General features: G+C 45.5%; 1 long non-coding RNA gene across 2 annotated transcripts in view; it reads right to left on the bottom strand.

The window, feature by feature from the left end:
- Window positions 1–331: 331 nt before the first annotated feature.
- LOC112955993 overlaps window positions 332–17,996 on the bottom strand; it is a 70,466-nt gene continuing 52,801 nt past the window's right edge. The window contains exons 2-3 of one of the 2 annotated variants that reach the window (XR_003250975.1): window positions 7,210–7,307; window positions 332–354 (exon numbers count right to left, since the gene is read on the bottom strand). This is a non-coding gene — a long non-coding RNA (uncharacterized LOC112955993). Of the gene's footprint in view, window positions 355–5,825; window positions 5,880–7,209; window positions 7,308–17,996 lie in introns of those variants that run through there. The other variant, XR_003250977.1, reaches the window with a different exon arrangement.

Below are 17,996 nucleotides of genomic sequence, written 5' to 3'. Positions count from 1 at the left end.
GACCTGGATTTACCGTAAACTTGATCCTACACTTAAACCTGGAAGCGAGACAAGTGGGAGGCGAGGAGCACCGATTCCGGTCCCCGCTTCCCTGCTCCGCTGCCAAGGCTTGCTCCATCCCTCCTGTCCGCCGGGCTTCACGGAAACCTCGGCTTCTCTTTGGATTGTTTTGTCCAGGCTCAGACGGGGAGGGGGAAGCCTTGGTTTGCACAGACATCTGCCCGGCGTTACTCACCAGCCTTACTCACGGGCCGCTCGCTTGCGGGAAGGAGGAGCTCAAGCCTCGTTCTGCACCCCGACCCAGCTGCAAATCACCTTTGAGGGAGAGCTGGGCTTGAGTCAGGCTCCTCTACCCTGTGGTTTGCACAAAAAAAAGGCAACATCAGCTGGAAGGAATTTCTCCCGGGTAGAAGGCAGGAAAAACATGTAACAGTCTGGGTAGCTGTCGCATGCCGGAGTATGAGGATAGTTCCTCCAGGGCCAGGAGCACGGGGAAGCCTCCTGCTGTCTACACGGCCAGCAAACCGCCACGTGCTTAACCTCAAACAAGTGGGCAACACCCCGACTGCCGAATGTGGCAGCCCAAGGGCGAGCATAGTCTGCAACGTCTCGGGGAATTAGGATCCTAGCGGATAAGCCGGCTCTTCCCTCTGAATGGATCGCTCATGAGGTCATGAACGCGGGTGCTTTGCTGTATACATCACACTGACCACTCTTCCTTGCCTGAGCAAACGAGACAGGGATATATTTGGCATTTTCCTAGCAAGGCATGGAAGCCCTTCCTCAGGAATGGTCCTACCTTTCTGCCTGCCTTTTTTATATGCAAAGCAACAAGTCATCAAAAGTCTGGTCTGCAAAGTTAACTAGCACTCAGCTCCCTTCATGCACAAGTGCAATTCCCGCTCGGATTTGTGCCTAAACTCATTCTGTGCATGAACAAAACCAGACCTGGGACATCATCTTAGAGCGCAGCACTAGCCCCCATTTGAAAGGGGCTGAGCAGAAAACTCTGCTTGCGCTGGCCTGAAGCTCAGAAGGTCCCGCTCCTCAGGAAAACCATCCAGATCCAGTTCAGCCTGGAGCTGCAGCTCAGCAAAAGTGCAGCCACAAACACAAAGCTGAAGCCCACAACGGCACTCAGCAGATGTATCGTTCCACAGGGCCAAGTGCTTCCCATCGCAGCCCCCTCGATGGGGGAGAATCGGCATGAGGAGCCAGGCGGTCTGTGGGTTGCTCTTGTAGACTCCCTTCCCTACACTGCATGATTTTTCCTTTAATCTATCAATATAAAAAGTTGAAAAAAATTAAATATTTTAGAAAATCAGCTTTGTTTTGTTCTTAAAAAAAAGAAGGAAAAGGGAGAGAATATTTTAAATATTCCTCTACCCCTGCACAGACTGTTTCCTATTAAAGGCAAGTGTGCTCAGCGTTTCTCTTAAGATTCTGCTTCCTGTTGTGTAATATGGAATGTGAAAAATCCCTATATCACTTAAGAAGTTATTATAAACTCCAGAGAGTGTTCTATTCCCAAGAAATCTCTCCCAGTGGGAAGCTGGAAGAGTTCCTGTTGAACTTCCAGCAAATGCCTCAGACCCTATGTAATATTTATGGTGTCCCTCTCATCTTATCCAGGCTGCTTTGCTGTTCTGCTGCTGTGAAAGAAAAGCCTGTTTCAGTGGTTATGGGCTGTGACATCCACTTTGAAGGATATTGAAGCGGATACGATAGCCACAGGAAACGTTCCCGTCTCACTGAGGTACCTCAGGGAGGTATTTGGTCAAAAGAAAATTCACTAATCTGATTCCAAGGGAAAAAAAATAATAATAAAAAATCACAGTAACTTAATGAAGAAAGAGAAAGAAGCAAGACAGATCTGCATTCATAGGTTGCCAGATATGGATGCCGTGAAAGGCAGAGGAAAAAATTCCCATTAACTTCCATAGGAATGGGATTTAGAGCCTGAAGAACCTCTGTTCAGATGGAGTTATGCTTCATTTTTTTAGGGCCAATTATAATTAGGTGGTGTCCATTCCCATTACAAAAAGCCACAGTATCATGGGATGCAGACGTGTGTTCACAGAGCTCAAATTGCCTACAAGGACCACAGCCCTCCTTGTCTGCAAATATTAGGACAGCTGGGCAATGACTTTGTCAGAGCCCCCATATTACATATGTATTACATGCAGAGATGGTAGGAGATGCCACCTCCAAGTGCCTCTCCAACATTGCTCCAAGCAGTAAAGTGCCTGGGCCAGGACAACTGCAGAATAAACATCTCAAAACCTGCTTGAAGAGAAATTTCCCCAGAGAGCTCCTGACTTGCCCAGAGAGAAAATATTGAGAAGCAATTCACGGAGAGACAACTGCCTGATCCCTTAGCTTGCTGCTCATGAAGGACCATCCGGTAAGGAGCAAACCTCTGAGCAGAGGACTGACCTGGTCTCAATGGACTTTAAATTTAACCCCAATTGGTTTCACCTTGATTCAACACAAGATCCATGACAAGAACACGTGACAAGCAGTGGAAATAGCTGCACATTCAATAGTCAGAGGGAACAGGGGTAGTGGGTGGATGTCTAGAGAAAGCCTTGGGTTGAACTTCCCATACAGAGGATGTACACAGACTGCTCCAACTCCCTTAGTGAATGCTTTTAAGATCCTACATTACAGCCCCATCTCATAAAACTAGAGGCTAGGGATTCAAGTCTATATTTAAGAGTCTAAAACAGAATTCATGATTCACATTAATGATTTGCATGTGCTAAGTACTGACGAGCTTTCACTGGTCCCTAGGGAAGATGCTGGGTGCCCAAGCATATTTTAAAATTTGGGCACTCTCTGAGGAGACATGAAGGTTATAACTTGAGGAAGGTTGTTCAGAGGTGCCAGAGGGATTAGACAAATAGAAAGGACAGAAGAAGGGCTGAAAGGAGGAGAGGAAACGAGCAAATGAGAAGCTGGGCACAAGAGGGAATCCCAGCTGCAAAATCTGCCAGACAGCAGCAGCAGCCCTCAACGGAGACAGCCCAAACGTGAGTCAGTGCGAGGCAGCCCGAGCAAAGCTCTGGAAAACACGGCAGAGGATGAGCCGTACCCCGAGCGCTGCCCCACAACCCGGCAGGGCAGCCCGGGTCTGCTGCCGCCTCCACAAACAGAGAGGAGATGATGTGGGAAGGAGGCAGTTGCATTAGCCGTATCCTGGAGGGCAAGTCGTGGTTCAGGAGACACACAGTGCAGTGAGCAAGAAGCAGCAGGGCACCGAGCCTGCGTTTTTAGCCACCTTCTCATACTCACGCTTACGGAGCAGGAGAACTCATCACACCAAAGAAACCACATTTCGTTTCAGATGTGGGCAGATAGTCTGGGACTAACTGAAGGTGATGCTGCAATGAAAGGACTAAAATTTCTAATATTGTCAAGATGTCTCTTGTGAGACATCAAGAGTCGATAAGATGTGGGCACCTTCGTCCAGAGAGCAAATAGACTGAAGCAGTATAGGAGAAGAAATAGTAGCTGTTCTGCACTGAAAAGTGGAGAGATTGAGGGAGCAGTAAGATTATAGAGTTGGAGTCTGGTTTTATTTAGCATCCTCATTAATTACTTGAGGATGAAAAGAAGCCAGTATATTTACATCTGAAAAGAAAGCCAACATCTGTGTTGCAGTGAGCATCTAGAAATATGAGGAGGAAGCACTGAAATGAGGCTCCGTTTAAGAAAGTGAGTTCCAGAGAGGGTGCGTGATCCAAAACGCAGCTATTCAGTGGAAAAAAAAATCAAGCCCAAAAGCAAAGATTGTGGTGGAAGGTGTCCTATGGGACACAGATTTATAGAACAGCCAAGAAGGATGCAAAATATTGACAGGTATGTATTTGTGCTGGATGCATTGGAGACAACACATCTCTGGCAAATGGTTCATGCCTACAACTGGACAGAAATGATGGGTGATTCCAAACCTAGATGGAATCAGGAGAAAACTCAGGGAAGAATGAGAGAAATTAGAATGGGGTAATTGTATAACATTAAGACACATTGAAATAATTAAACTAAACTTAAAAAACCCTTAAGAGAGGCTCAGCTTAGCTGAGTAGTAGTCAAGATCTACTCTAAAAGCATTTACAGGCGCCCACTAGGCACCAAGTATCTGTTCAGGAAAAAAATTCAAAAAATGTTCAAAATCTCAGTCTTTTGTGAAACTAGAGACTCTGATTTGGAGTAAGGCAACTACTGTTGCTGGGACCTGGGAACAGCAGCAATATCTCACAGTGCAGAGATGCAGTCATCTCTATTTTGAAGCCATGGATCATCTCTCTGGTATGCCAAACTGAGCCTCGAGCCAGGAGGGATGCCTGTTTACCTATTAACTACTTTTAAAGACTGTACCTGTGACCTATAAGTTTAATTTTTTGTAGGACTCAGGGAGAAGCTGCATATCTCTGCCTATAAAATGTAAAGAAAAAAACTCACTCCTGAATTTTCTTTCCCAGGTGAGACAGTGCAATACAGGAAATAAGACTATGTTAAAGAAGGCAAAGCCAGGCTTGCTTCACAACCCTCACCCATCCTGCATCCCCAGGAACCCTTCATTTCTTTAAGCCTTTCTGCAAAAGCAGGAGTTAGGCTTGGGTCTCAACTCTGCATCAGATCTCACCTTGTTTGAAGCCACTTGGCCGATATGGCATGAGGTGAACTATGTTTGGTGGATATTTTGGAGGCCGTTGGCTTGATAGTTGGCCAGCAAAAGGCTCCACTCAACATGCTCTCCTTCCCTGCTTCAGTAGCTGCCAGCCACTCACCTCCTTGGTGTCTGCTGGTTTAATGAAGTTCCACCAGACTGAACATGCTCTATAGGCAACTGCTATTAAAAAGGCAAAACTTGTGCCAGATACATCTGATGGGCCAGAACTTAACTAAATGCAAACTGCGACCCAAGCTGTTTAGATTTGCTCAGTTGCTTTCTGCCTTCCTCAGCATATTCCTAGGACTGATCTCATGATGCTGTCCTTCATGCCAGACTTTTTTTTTTTGTCTATCTGAATTTTCTTTTCCACTAGGAACTTCCAAGTCAGGCTCCTCGAGCACTTTGTGCATCTATTTCACTGCTTCAGTAGAATGGTTCAAATTATAATTTTCCAGCTGAGACACAAGCACTAGTTCTTTGGAGGCAACTTTTTTTTTTTTTTTTTTGGAGACAACATGGATTTCTCTGAGGTCCTTGAGAAGATAAAATGAACCCAAGGTGCAGTGGGAAAGCCACTGTGCTAGAAGCAAAGTTTTGGATACAGGAAATTCGTGCTCTTTAACATGGGAAAGAAGTCATGAATTTGTAAGTCTATCCCATGTGCTCTTGGCAACATGCTGATTGTCAGCCTGGGATGACATGAGAGCCTTCAAGATATGAGGCACTGAGTGGGAATAACAAATGACAGATACAAATTGGAGCTGAAATCTTCTGCTGATGCTAATCCAATAGAACCTGCCATAGTAGCCAAAGCTGAGAATTGGGCTACCAAATTTTGTGGCTAACTAGCACAGCTGTCTCGTGGCCTGCTCAAGGCAATACCAACCACTGCTAGGTCACACTAGCACTGTGTTGTAGACATCCTTTGCCTTGAAAAGCTGCCACTTACCACTGTTTCATGTGCTGTGGACACCCTGGCCCATGGAGGGGTTATGGAGTGGGTCTCCTGATGCAGTGTGGGTTGAATTTAGGAGGCTGGGAGCCTGTGACTTGGAGAAAGGCAGGAGATCTGTCCCCATCATCAGTGCCATGAGCTTATGCCTCTGGCTTGGAGGAAGCAAGGCTGAGGAGCTGCCAGAGCTTTCCAGGAATGGATGAACAGGAGCAGGAGGCCTGAGGCTGATGAAGTATCAGGACGTTCCTGGATGAAACACAAGCTGACATCTCACTGCTCACACACGGCGGTTTCCTCTCCCTATCACATCTCATGGCCATGATCCTGGAGCAGGAGCTTGGGGCAACCAAGATGCACTTGTTAGATACTAAGAACTCAACACAAAGGAGAAGGAGCAGTTGTCTCTCCTCACCACAGCCCTGGATACAGGGCTGGCCTGGAGCTGTCCCTGGAGCACCCCACAAGCTCATCACCCATTGCTGAGGGCTGCAACACCAACTGCAACAACTAGTGCAGGCAGCGTGATGGGAAATGCACGGGAAAGGCTGGAGCCAGGCTCTCTCCCACAGCGTGCACATCGCTTGGGCAAGAAAACATGCACCGCTTCAGGGCCCTAATCCCCATACTTGACCCGTAGCACAAATTCACTTATAAAGTCACCTTATAAAGTAAACAGCTTTGATCTGGCAAGCTGAATTTAAAGCACTTGAAGTTTTATTTACTCTTTTACTGTGGGGAAGAAATTGCACTTTTTTTTAAATAATGGCTAAGAAATAAGTGTTTCCAATCCTTGTGCAGGGAAAATCTGTATCAGCAACAGTACCAAGAAGGCTCTAATTTCTGGGCCTGCAGGGCCAGAGGGGCAGCAGCCCCTGTGCCCACAAGCTGCCCGAGCACACACTGAACTGCGAGGAGCCCAACACCTGCAGGAATGACTGGAAAACTGACTCTTGGGTGAATCGGAGGTTGCTAAGGGTCCCATCACTGCAAGGGCAAAGAACAGAAGGATGATAAAATAAATCATGACCCTCAACAATCTGTTAAGGATCTCTAAAAAAAATAGAAAAAAGGAAGCAAGTTTGCAAAACCTGGTTGTTTTGAGGCTTGTGCTTGGCAATCGAGCCAACCCACGCTCCGCTCGCGCCTCTCCTCGCGGCGCTCTTGCACGGTGTTTCGACAGCGGCTGGCTGGGCTCAGCGCTGTGTCACAGCCACCTCATTGCCCCGTGCTGCCACCAGGGCACTGGGTTCCTGCCGTGTGCCCTCTGCGAGCCCGGGGCACCCGCTTCCCCTTCCCTGGGTTGTGGCAATGGATGGCCGCCCTGCTCCACACCAAAGGGTGACGATGGGTCAACTTCCCGCCGCCCCGTCACCACCACGGTCGAGCCCGCGGTCACCTGGAGGCCTGCACTGGATCCTGGGTGGCAAAAGCTGCTTTTAGTAGCCCCATGACAGGCAGCTGAGGTTGCAGTTGATGCCCTTTCCTATGCACAGCCCTCCAGATACTGTGCTCGTGGTCATTAAAACCAGCTCCATGTCCCAACAAGCCATCAGGGGTCCATATCACACCTACTCACCAGGTTGCAGCCAGAGCAGATGAGGCAGCATTGACTCTGACTCCCAATGTTGGCCAGGCTACACCACAGGCTTCATATCTGCACCGTGAAATTGGAGGCTGCAGGGTCAGAGGCAAAACAGTTTGTCTACAAAACACATGGATCCATGGAGCAAAGCGTGACAGCCAGTGACAAGTGTCACTCGTCACTCGCCGAGTCCACCGACCTTTACTCAGCAGTATTTCTTCGGCCGCGGCTATCGCAGCTGCCTCACCTCCCCGCTCCAAACCGCGAGGGTTACGATACCGAGCACATCTGTTTCCTGTTTCACAACCTCCTTGCCGGAGAGCTGTCAAGCAGCAGCTTCATTGACACGGAGCACACGCCTTCGAACCCAGCCAGCCCCTTCATGGAGGGCTGCCTTTGTGCTGGCAACGAAGGACATCTACATTCACAGAAACCCCTTGCCTGCTCTTCGGGGAAATCTGCAACTTCCCCTTTCCCCCTTACTGCTCGTGCAAGTAAACAGGTACCTGTTTTTATCAGAAATGCATGAGCTAAACAGAACACAGAACATGCAGCTTCAGTAATGCAGCGACTGTTGGGCTTCTTATGAACATTGATACGTTATCATGAGCACCCATGTGCCAAGTTGGTGTGTGTGTACCTTGACTGCTTCCTTGATGCCAGTCCTTCGGGTAAAACTCTTGGCCAAAACAACGAGCAGAGGAAAGACCTGGTCATTTCACTGCAGGCTACATCACACGTTTCTGCAGAAATCTCTTCATGTCACCACCTTTCACCTATCAGCTAAATATAACCTCAGAAAGGTTTTTAATTACCTTTGACAGAAGGAATCAAACAAGCAAGAAACTGAGTCCGCAGAAGGGGCATCCTGCATAACATGCTGCACACAAAGCTACAGGAAGTATCTGCAGAATCAAAAGATTTTGTGCTGTACATCTGTTTGGTGCCTGGTGCATTCAAGATACCTGGTACATAGCCTGTCCACTCCCCAATTTAGGCTCCATCTTCCTACCATCCTCTGCTAATGCTGGTGATGAAGACTTAGAAGGTCCTTTTCCTGAAGTAATAGTAGCCAATGAGATTGAAAATAACTCATTTTGTAACCCCCTTTGCCCTTTTCTGTGCTCTGCTTCAAGACTCTCAAAACACTCCCCCCAGATGAGCCTGGCTCTTCACCATTTCAAGCTTAGTCACTGGAACCTGACGGGCCCAGCCACAAACTTAGGGATTTACAGTTGTGCAAATATTCGGAGCTGTTGAATCCCAATCTTGAGAGCAACAGGAATCCCAGACAGCACGTTGTTCAGCAGTGCTAGCTTTAGGGCATCACCAAAAGCCCAAAGGAAAGGTCTGTCTCGACCTGCACATACCAGTCTCTGCAGCTCTCCACTACAGGCTCTCTGGGTCCTTCTTCTAGCTCCCAAGCTTCAACAAGATCTATGCCACACAGAACCAGCTGATGCTTCCCAGGCAGCCTTACACAGCCGGGGATAAGGATAGGCCGCTGGGACCCAGCTCACTTGCACCCATCCTCACAGTGGACATGTAGGAGTTTTTCTGCAGAGAATAAATCTACTAATGCCCTTACACCACGAGGCATCAGTTATCACATACCACGTTGTGGGTACAGACACTGTCATACCTTCCTACAAACCCAGCTACTGGAGACACATTTGGACACCACATCTGCTGAACATGTAGTTGAGAAGATGTCCTACCGCATGCACTGGGCTCTCTTACTTCTTAGCTTGACTTCCTGCAGCAGTAGTTTTGCAAGAGACTGATATTTTTAATTGATCCTCCATTCTTTTCCTAAGCCTAATAGCAAAAAACCCTATTTTAACTTTTTTTTTTTTAAAAATCCAACATCCCTAGTAGATGGATGAAGGCTGGAAAACTTTAAAAGGTCTTACTTTTACAGATTGCTCAGATTTAAAGCTGAATTTCAAGAGCTCATGCCGTATTTGGGGGAAGAAAGGAGAAAAGAAATCACTGCGCAAGTTCAGAATGAAGCTGAAGAGACGAAAAGGGGGAATCCTTAATTGAGCCTTGTCTTCCACAACCCGGAAACGCCACAGACATCTCTTCAGCATCATCTGCTGTCCTTATTCGGTGTCCCAGGCTCAGGCGTGCTGCAAAGATTTTGCAGGCCCAGCAGAAATGTTTGTGCAATGTTTATCCGATCAGCGAAAGCCTTTGAAGGCTTGCTTGGGGAACGAGTCCTAACACTTCATAACTTAGACGCAACGGAAAGCCTTGGTGTCTCCCTTTTGCAAGCAAGGCACTTTTTTTGTGCAGCAAATTGGTGTTTTGTACCAAGATCAAGAGTTGGCATGAAAACAGGTTGTCACATACTGAATATATACAAGTTTTTTTTTTCTGGACAAAGCTTGAGATAGAGTTGTACTCTGTTCTCTCTTCAATTAAGAGTTCACGTCAAACATACCGTATTCTTCACTGCATACACCACCCCTAGAGGGAAAAAACCCAAAACACAGGGATTTGCAGCTCACTGCAGAAACTATCTGCAAAGGTACAAGTCCAGACGCATGCTCTCTCCTGCTGCTTGGCACTGAAAGAAAACCCAACATTAACTCTTTTCCAGGTAGCCAAGGCGGCGAATGTGCAGTAGGGAAAAAGCACCAAATGCATCTCTCCATGCTGACTGTGGGAGTGCTGGCACATGAACGTGGAATAAATGATGTGACTATCAGAGAGACAAAAGCAGCTTGGGGAGAGTCCCCTTCTTTGGAGACCTGGAGCAAAGCTCCTCTACAATACCGAGTCAGATGCTCTTTCCTGCTTTGTTGCCCATGGGTAAGGTTTGCAAAAAACAACCCCAGCTACTGCCTTTTACAGGTCCCAGAACAGCATGGGTCCAGCTTCTGCTGGCAGCTTTCAGGCTGGCACTGTGAGATTCAGTATGATTTTGGTGTGACTGGTCCCCACGCTGGACAACTGTGTCCTGCATCAAGCAGAGCTGCACGGGTCAATGCCGTCCCCATCTATGGCTGGCTTTACATTTGCAGCCGTGTTACCTGATCTTTTCTATAAGTTCATTTCTGTTTCTAATATCTGGACGATTTGATACATTTTCAGCAGCAAACACTTCTGACTTTCCACGTAACATCTAGCCTGGATAAGTCAAGACATCTTAAACATCATCTGTCCCAACCTCACTTTTCTGACCACCACTTGAGAAGTTTTCAGCTTTCTCCTCAGGTTAAATCATCAGTTAAGTATTTTAGATATTTGTAGGTACTATGATCTCATTCATGCCTTCTCTAAGACCATAAGTTCAGATCCTGATAAGCCTGCAGGTACTACACACTCATTCGTGTCACATCTAGGACTGTTAGCTCAGACATCTAACAGCCTGAACTTCCAGTTTCAAAGAAAGAACGGAAAACAAATTCTCAGAAACACTATCACACGCCTGCTCCTATTTCTGACCACTTGGGAAATACCATTTTGTCATAATATGCCACAGATTGTCCACTGCGCAGTTTCTTAGCAGCTTCAGATTCACTTTTGAGGTATTCCTACTCTTTGGTCAATTCTTGACCAGGAAACATACCCTGTTCTGAACTGAGCACTGCAGTGGTGAGGCCAAGCTGATCCTTCAGCTAGAAGATTAAAATACACTTTTAAAGCTAAATACAGACATACCAGGATTGCAGCAGGGGGTTAAGCTAAGTGGAGAGCAAGTCACTAAGAGCTGAATTTTCAGCAGAGAAACGCACACCAAACACATGCAGGACCAACATCGGACAAATCTGCCAAGAGCAAGTGATGATTCACGTAACTTCCATTAACAATAACTTACTTAAATGCAACAAATTCCTGCAAATCTCCTGATGATACCAGTTATCTCCTACAGATACCACTGTAATCTCTCATAATCTTCAACTCTAGGGAAAAAAATCTGCCTTTGTAACTTTCATTTTCTTTAGGGAAAACACTAATTTCCACTTTCCTCCTTTCCTTTTCAGTATCACAAAGTTGCCCCAACACTCTTAGTTCCTGGGACTTTCTCCCCATTCCATTAAAATTACTATTTTTTTTCTTTCTTTTCAGAAATGAGCTGTAACTTGATAATTCTGTGTTGCTTCATCCACACAACTCTCACTGCCGCAGCAAACGGGACTGGACCTTGAGCAATGTAAGTTCAGAGGAGCAGATGAGATAACTGGGGCAGGAATGAGACTATATGATGCATTGCTCTTGCGAAAGGGGAACATAAATTGCTGAGGCAGTAAACAAGTGCTTCTTGGCAGATCAAAAACACAACATTACAGGCAGCAGCAAAAGATGGGTTTGACATTTTCAGGGCTGTCATTTTGGGGATGACTCTGGCACAATTTGTTTTTGCCATGATTTTTAAACTTTCAAACAGCCACTACGCAAACAACATGCACTGTGTGTTTCAATCTTTGCAGTCCCTCCAAGATACTGAAATAGTTAAAGTTTGTCACACTCCCTAAGACACTAGAAAATATTCCTTCAAACGGGAATCATGTTTGAGATCATTTTTGTAAATTCTGTTAGCTACAAAGGAAGCAGACATGCTCATGTTTCCTTCCATGATTTCAAGATGGTACCAAGCACTATAAACGTTTCTAGCAAAAAAAAGTTTTATTACCAGTGCTCCAGATAACTATGCATTAATGAGTAAAGTTTATGTAAATATTATTGAGTGTGATTATATCGTAGTTACCCAAAAAGGAAACACTATAAACTACAAAGAATCAATAAAAGAGCACAAAGCCCCTGTACTGAGGACAGTAAAAGGTAAAGGACAAACCAGGAAAACTACAACCACGATGATGACCAGAGGCACAGAGAGAAGGAGGGACCTGCCTTAAGTCACATGAAAAAGGTCACATAGATCCAGAGTGATCCTACACTTCCTCAGTCTTAAGTCTAAAGATTCACATTAGCACTGCATTTTTTCTCAGACTAACTAAATTTTGCTTTAGCTCAACTCTAGGGTGAAAACTAGGTATTTCACAGAGAAAAAGAATGGCTCCTATTTCCTGTAAGTTGCTTCTAGAGCTTTTATTTGTGGTATCAACTGGTGTCAAATCCCTCAAAACTGACTAAATTACATTTACTTTCAACATCTAAGGAGCTAGCTTACTACTAGTTTCCTTGCTGACATAATAAAAACTTATCTTCCATTTCTATGTTTTCTATAGTGTCACTACAGAATTTGGGATTTCTATAGCAGGGGTGGCAATTGGCCTCCAGCCTATATTTGGATCACCTTAACCCAGCGAGATGTGCTGTCTGGTGTCAGGCCCAGCAGTCCTGATTTCCTTAAACAAGCTTCAAGCTTCCTCCTGTGCTCATCTTTTCTCCAGCCTCTATTCAGGCAGCCCTGGCTTGCAACTGAGACAGAGGAATTTGTTTGATCCCACTAGTTGCCTTGGTAGGAAGAGGGACAAAATAAATATTAGCTTCTTGGGGCAATCTGAGCACAACACAGGGTGTTTGGAGCTTAATATCAGACACAGTGCAGAAAATCTCAAGCTACACAGTTTAATTAAGTGCTCCAGTGTGGTCACTGGCTGATATAGCTGTTCTAATGAAACCCACAAAAAAACTAAGAGTATTTTTGCCCATGATGGGGTTAACCAGGACAGATAAGGTTTCTTTGTTGTTTTTCTGGGAACCTTATAAGGAGCAGGATAAATTGGGCCTGAGCCTAGGGAGCTCTGCTAGCTTCCAGGGTATCCCAAAACTTGGGTTGAGCTAAACTGCAAGCATGGAAATAAAAAAAACCTTAATTTCAATTTAAAGTAAAAGGTTTTTCTGTCCAATCCTTTGTATCCTTCTTCACTTCCAAGGAAAATCAACCTAGGTATAAAATACTTCCACCCCATTTGCACTGGCATAGGTGAATGTCCAAATGGGCAAGGCAGTTCCAGGGAGCTTGTCTGTCCTGCAAGGAGAAGTTTGGGAAGGAATGGGCAAACCAGCAGCATGTGTACATGAGTGATATAAACATTAATGAAAACATCATCCTTATCTTACCCACTGCTGAATTAACTTGGTTAATAAAGGGCTTTCTTCTGAAGCACATTGTAATGACCATGCTTGTAAAACAGAAACCAGCTATGTGAACTGCTGGTTGAGTTCTCCATTGCTAGCCAGGTCTTAAAGGTTTCACGTGTGTGTGTGTATATATATATATATGCGATATATATGCACATGTGTGGGGGTGTTGTTTAGCAGAGAAAATGAAGGATAGATGCTTCTCAGGAGTCAGAGGCGATCAGAATATGATTAACAAAGTTGCACTCAAGCTAAGATATTAGCATTCAGTCTTATTTAGATCTCACTTTCGACCTCTGGAGTCCACTAAAAAAATACCTTCCTGGAAAATGCAATAGCAAAGGGTCATTTTGAAGTACCTGCTGTCCTTGCCAATGAGTTGTAAAAGAGGGAAAGACTTTTGGAAACTAGTGTTCAGAGACTGGGCAAGAGGACTGGAAACTTTGGAGAGATGCTGTGCTGTTGTCCTGTCCTGTTTATCTTCTTTCCCTCTTCTTGCTCAGCTGGCCAGCTGTTATGGAGAAGTATTTTGACTCCTGTGAGTCATACTTACCAGAAACATTTTGCTTTGGGCATTTCCTTGTGGTTGCCACAATCCTGGTACCCCTTTCTGTCGTTCCCATTTAAACAGAGACACCAACTATTGTGTGGAAATATTAGGTGCTCTTGTGTTAAGAGCACCGCATTTCATCATCTCTTAAGTGTTGCCACTACAGCCATCCGAGGAGGACTGCAAATAACATTTGTGATTGGAGAAGGACCCATATGATGAGCCACGGATCCTGGAGAGATTTCTGCACATGGCTTTAGCAGTCCCCAACTCATGGGGAGGCAACGATTGCAAAGTGGGAGAAGAAACCTGGCTCAGGTCCAAACCCATATCTATACTGAACATGTGGGAGAAAAAAATAACTATTTTCCTATGCAGTGTTTTTGGAAAACACACATTGTCTCCTCCAATCCTCAGCTGTTACCTTATGGGATAGTGCGGTGTCTCCAGGAGAGGAACTCTCACCCCGCAGAGGCGGCTTCGCTGAAGGTTTCTAGGAACGTGGAAGGATGGAGCTTCCAGCAAAACACCGCTGTGGGGCAGGCGGTTACAGAGCAGCCCCTCTGCACCCCACAGCCTCGCAGCGCAGGGTGTGCCCTGCCTCATGCTTCGGGTGCTGAAAGCAGAGGAAAGTCCCTAAGGACTTCAGCAAGCCACAGTGAATCACAGTCCCATCTGAATTCTGAATCACAAAGGAAACAGCCTCACCGTGAGGGAGTTATCAGAAAGATGTGGATGATCCCACAGAGCTGCAGGCCTGCGGCAACCAGTGGAGTAGAGCTACCAGTTTACAGCTGCTGGCAACCAAGTCTGAAGTACTGGGGCCCAACTCTGCCCTCCCCTGCACGTGAGGCAAGTGGGACATCCTGGGCCTAGAAGGCGTTTGCAAGGTCTACCAGCTTCCATCCCCATTACTCAAAAACACAAGTTTCACTAAAGTCGATCAAGATCCACCACACAGCCATCCTGGGAACAGAACTTGGCTCCAAGCCACTTCAGATACACCAGCATAAACATCTACCAGATGCACAAGGTTATTTGAGGTAGCTCTGAAATCATCCAGCTTGATATCACCTCAGTACCACCACCAGCTGTCTCCTGGATTTCTAATTGTTTCTCAATACCCTGTCCCCAAGTGAGGAGGGCAAGCCCTTCCTTGATGTCTACCATTGGCCAAAGCTGCAGTTGTGTGGCTCCCAAACTTTTTTTAAAAAAGATGAACTGCTATTAGGCCTCAACATTGCTCATTTCCTCAACAGTTGTGCAAGTGAACAGCTTAAGGACGCGGTCCTGAAGGTCACTTTACAGGGTCTAGCAGACAGCCAGCAATCTTCAAACAAAATCCAGAGCCACTGCGCAAGTGGAAACTATTAATAAGCTTATGTAGCAAATCCTTGCAACTCCACCCAAAAAATCAGTGGGGTTATCCTTTCTTCTCCAACACACCATCTCAGTTCCTGAGCTATGGTAACTATTGGAAAGAGCTAGAGGTTTAGATCATAACCACCATCTTTCGCAGGGTACAGCCTAAGTTACAATAATATTTAAAAAAACGCTTCCCATGGCTTTTGGATTCCTGTAATAACTGGTCTCACACCCTGGCACACATTCATGTTTTGCTTGCTGCACTATCGATGCTTTGACTGGTCAGATTGTCTAGTTGCTCCTATAAGATCCTAGGCTTTCTTTGCCTAAGAAGCTTATCTTGGTCCACGGAGTGCAGTGGAGGAGGAATACAGTGGATATTTTTCCATTTTTGCTCAAGAAATAACCTCCCACTGAAAATCACAAAATTAGTAAAGTCATTCCTTTCTCATATATCAGTGACAGATTCAAGCCACACAGATCTGTTTTCATTCTCATTTTATCTAGACTGAGACATGAAGCTCAGGGCCCTGCTCAGACTTGACTCTGCTGTATTGAATTTCACATCCAATGTAACTCTCAGATGTGCAAGAGCTGCTCAGCAGCATGCACCATTCCCTGTTGAAGTCAGAGTTACCAGCTCATACCCATCCAAAGACCAAGATATACAACAAAGTTTCCAAGACAAATACAGCCTCACAGATTTCAATACATGGATGAAGCCAGACTTGCTCTTAGCTACACCAATTCTCTTCCAAGCGGGCTGGGTACCTTTCACTGGTAAATTCAGAAAGGGATTTTTTTTTTTTTTTTTTTTTTGAGACCTGAGTGCATGAGTCTGGTGCAAATCCTGCAGTCAATTCCTTGCCATTTTCTGCTGTGAATTTAAAATAAATCTCAGGCTAATCTAACTTACACTAAGCACCTGAACTCATGCCAAGATGGCTCAGGACACAAGGAATCAAAGAGTGGGAGTCATATTCTTTCCCTCTTTTGATAATAAATACATCAGTGCACATCTGAGCTTCCAAATGAACATATTTAGGAATTAGCTAGCAAGTAAAACCATCTCATAACTTTCCTTAATTACCTACCTGTATTTAAGTAAAACTAGTGAACATTAAAGCTTTGGCAAAAAAATCTGTAAATTTGACCAATTTTGCTGGAAAAAAAATCATTTCACCCAGGGAAATTACTGCAATGCAAAACCTCTAGTTTCACTCATGAACATTATTTCCCATTCTCTTCTGTGGGCCAAATGTCTCCCATGCTACATCAGTGTCCTACCCCAAGGAAATACAGAGCAGGAAAGCACTGTGAGAAACACAATTGGGCTGAGAAAGTTTGATGGGATAACGAGTCTGTGCTAGAGCTCCCCTTAATTATCACAGTATCATTTCCAGATTAAAAAGTTTTGGTTTCAGACCACATAGAAAAAGGATTTCTTTAGTGCTCAAGATGAAAGTTAGAATATTTTCTGTAGATATTTTTCCATAGTTCACAATCTTCCCATTAAAAGAAATATTTTTTAAAAGTCTGATTTCCTGTCAAAAATCTAATTGACCAAAGCCCTTTTTGATCAGCTAGATATGCATGATGTTATCTTACTCTAAACAGCCTAACTGACCCCCTGGCAGCAGATGGGAGCAGATATCCCACCCCAGCTAAGCACATGCAGTTTGGGGGAGATGCAAGGGGCAGTGCAAAGCCCAAGGATGGTGGAGGGGATGAATCGCTGATCTGGGGGCTGTTTATCAGCTCTGCTCTCCCTTCTCCCATGCAGCACCGTGGGAGGCATTTCTGCAACACATAACACAAGCTGGGATGTTTTCCATTTGTCACCCCAAGTTTTATCCCCCCTGTTCTTTGCTTTTGCTGCAGGTCCCAGAGACCAGCTGTCTTATATTAAATAAAAACTTACTATACTTCTCTTCAGGGATATTTTAAGGGAGGAAGGGGAAGAAAGTTTGTTCTTTTGGAAATGAGAACTAAATTGATGCAGAGTAGATGAACAGTAGGCAGATACCAGACACACAATTCACAGGAAAGATACCCCTGAGCAGCAAGGCTCACTGCCAACATGAGCTGAAGGTGTTTTCTGAAGACAACTTTCATCAGAATCTGCTACTCTGCCAGGCCCAAAATTAATCATCAAAACTTAGAACCTTCTCCCCAAAAATTCATACTTGACACCCTCCATCAAACTATGGCCCCAGGTCACCTAAGACTTTAGATGCCTCAAAATTTCCTCCAAGCATGGAGAATTAACGCACATGCCCTATGCCGCTGTTGGCTGGTGAGCAAGGAGGGCAACCCTGCCTTGGCCATCCTGCCTCACACGAGGATGTGTGACAGCCTAATGCAGCCTGGTCAGAGATGTCCAGCTTGCTGAGGCAGCATTGAGAGCCAAGGGGGAGTAAGGAAGGGAAAGCCCCACATTTGTCTGTATTGTCCCTCCTTTGACTTCTTCCACATGTTTCTCTTGAGCTCTAAGGTTTCAGAAATGCAACAAACTCCTTGCAGATCCACAAACAAGAGGACCTTAATGTGTCCTGGCTATGTCTACACCCAGCACAGGAGAGTCTCATGGCCAGCTCACCAGACTGACCCGGCAACTCCTTGCTGGAACAGCCCAGCTCCCAGCTCTGGAATTACCTCGTAGGTATTAGCAGAAGGAAAACACAGGAAAAGCCGTGCACTTCATAGCATGCCCATGACTGCAGCTTATGGAGAGGAACTGCGGTGTTCCATGTCACCTCACTAAGCCCCACATCTCCTATCTGCTCTGGGCTTCAAGCTGCTTCTGCTG

The sequence above is a fragment of the Nothoprocta perdicaria genome, unplaced genomic scaffold (genome assembly GCF_003342845.1).
Source record: "Nothoprocta perdicaria isolate Ctin4 unplaced genomic scaffold, notPer1 scaffold_11, whole genome shotgun sequence".
Classification (NCBI taxonomy): domain Eukaryota; kingdom Metazoa; phylum Chordata; class Aves; order Tinamiformes; family Tinamidae; genus Nothoprocta; species Nothoprocta perdicaria.
This window is presented reverse-complemented; position numbering and strand designations above follow the sequence as displayed.